Here is a 2,819-nt window from a genome sequence, read left to right as displayed (position 1 = left end):
AGCAAGACTCCGTCTCAAAAAAAAAAAGAAAAAAAAGAAAAGTGGCTGGCCAGGTGCAATGGCTCACGCCTGTGATCCCAGCACTTTGGGAGGCTGAGGCGGGTGGATCACGAGGTCAGGAAATCGACACCATCCTGGCTAACATGGTGAAACCCCGTCTCTCCTAAAAATACAATTAGCTGGGTATGTTGGCGGGCACCTGTAGTCCCAGCTACTTGGGAGGCTGATGCAGGAGAATGGCGTGAACCTGGGAGGCGGAGTTTGCAGTGAGCCGAGATCGTGCCACTGCACTCCAGCTTGGGTGACAGATCAAGACTCCATCTCAAACAAACAAACAAACAAAAAATGAGTGCCAGCTGCGGTGGCTCACGCCTGTAATCCCACCATTTTGGGAGGCTGAGGCGGGCGGATCACCTGAGGTTGGGAGTTTGAGACAGGCCTGGCCAACATGATGAAACTCCGTCTCTACTAAAAATACAAAAATTAGCCAGGCTAATCCTGAGATACCAGGAAGGATGCAGAGCTGGGCAATCACTCCTGTGATTCCAATGCAGAAGCTGCCCCTTCTTTTCCCCCAGGAAGCCCCCACTTGTAACTGCTGCACATACACTCCGGGCACTTCAATCTGTGTCTCCAGAGCTGTGGTCCACAAATGTGGCCCAAATACACTCCCATTATGCCAACTTCGCATCAGGTCCTTTCCTCAGGGGGCCACAGTGGGCAGGGACTGCACGGAGCAAGCCTGGGTCTTGGCCAGGGCCTGCCGGACACGCACGGTGCCAGGAAGCACCCAGGCAATAAAGGGGGGGCTGACCCCAGGAGAAGGCATCTATGTGAACACCAAGCGACACCCCGCGGCGGTCTGTGCCAGGCCATGAAAGGCACAGCTCTTGGCACCTCGTGCCTGCCCTCGGTGGCGGGGCTGCCCCAAGCTCTGTGAGTGCTGAGCAGCATCCTCGGGCTTCCCCCACCCCAGTGGTGACAACCGCAGAGGTCTCCAGATGCCACCAGGTGTCCCCTGGGGGCAGAGCCACCTCCGCCCCTGAGAACTGCTGTTTGAACCTTCCAGGGCCAGGAATTCATCCTTTCAGCCTATAGGCGGGAAGAGGAGGGCTCGGTACAAATCAGGACCAGAAGAGCTCAACGCTGGGCTCCTCCAGGTAAAAGTCTCCGCCAGCGCCACACCGTCTTGCAGTCCTTCCCCTGGAGGACTCCTCTGGGGCCCCTGCTGTACCTCAGGCCCCACCACACAGCCTGAGGCTGAGGCCCAAAGCTTATCAAAGTTACCACCAGCCTGGGGCAACACAGCAAGGCGCCACCAAAAAATACAAAATTCAGCCAGGCGTGGTGGCTCACGCCTGTAATCCCAGCTACTGGGGAGTCCGAGGCAGGAGAATCCCTTCGGCCTGGGAGGTGGGGGATGCAGCGAGCAGCGATCGAGCCACTGCACTCCAGCCTGGGTGACAAAGCAAGACCCTACCTCAAAATAATAAGAGAAATAACACCCAAAAGGACAGGTTCCAGGAGACTCCTGAAGGAGGGTGGGCCCTTCCCCCATGCCTTGCCCTGAGGGTCCATTTCTCAGTATCATGAGCATCCTACTGATGCTCCTTTATCATTAACCAGAGGACCTAAGTGTTACTGAGTTCTGTGAGCCACTGAGGCAACGTAATCAAGCCGAGGAAGGGGTGATGGGAACCTGAATTTACAGCTGATCACTCAGAAGCACAGGCCACAACCTGGGGCCTCTAAGTGCCAAGGAAAGTTGGGGAGTCTTGGGGACTGAGCCCTCACCCCGTGGGATCTGAGCCTGTGTCGAGGTAGACATGTTGGAAGTGAGCTGAATTGGGGCTACCCAGTTGGAAACACAGAATTGATGAACCCCTTGGTATACGTATCTGGTTCCGGAACTCCTCTGTGTTGACTGCTGGAGAGCACAGAAGGAACTGTGTTGGGTCCCTCCTATACCCCACAGTGCTGGAAGAGAAAAACAGCTCCAAGCAGTCCGTGCCCAGTAAGGCATGCAAAATGCATCAGACCCAGAGACAAGAGCAAGGCTTTCAGTCATGTCCCCCAACCACACCAGGGGCAAGCCCGGAAAGGCATCTATCTGTTCCTGCCTCCTGGTCTCGGCCACTGTCTTCCTGTTCCCGGAATCGGTAACACCTAGAGCGACGTGCAGCCATCAATGGCCAATATCACTTCCACACAAATTCTTTTTTCCTTTATCTAATTTTGTTTGTTTGTTTGAGACAGAGTCTCGCTCTGTCGCCCAGACCGGAATGCAATGGCATGATCTCGGCTCACTGCAGCCTCCTCCTCTCAGGTTCAAGCGATTCTCCGGATTACAGACAACCACCACCAAGCCCAACTAATTTTTGTATTTTTAGTAAAGACGGGGTTTCGTCATGTTGGCTAGGCTGGTCTCGAACTCCTCACTGCAGGTGATCCGCCCGCCTTGGCCTCCCAAAGTGCTGGGATTACAGGCATGAGCCGCCGTGCCTGGACAACCATGTGTTTTTTAAACTGAATTTTTTATTTTAAGATAATTTTAGATTTACGCTGTGGAGCTAAAGGAAAGGAACTGGAGCAAAATTAATATAAGTGGAGTGTTTATTTGGGCCACATTTGAGGACTGAAACCTGGGAGTCCAGACTCGAATTACTCCAAATATACACTCTGATGAGCAGCAGTTAACAAGCAGATTTTTAAAGGAAAAAAAGAGCTGGGGCCGGGCACGGTGGCTCAAGCCTGTAATCCCAGCACTTTGGGAGGCCGAGACGGGCGGATCACGAGGTCAGGAGATCGAGACCATCCTG

This window comes from Mandrillus leucophaeus, unplaced genomic scaffold (genome assembly GCF_000951045.1).
Source record: "Mandrillus leucophaeus isolate KB7577 unplaced genomic scaffold, Mleu.le_1.0 Scaffold54, whole genome shotgun sequence".
NCBI lineage: Eukaryota > Metazoa > Chordata > Mammalia > Primates > Cercopithecidae > Mandrillus > Mandrillus leucophaeus.
The sequence above is the reverse complement of the archived record's forward strand: the minus strand, read 5'-3'. Positions refer to the sequence as shown.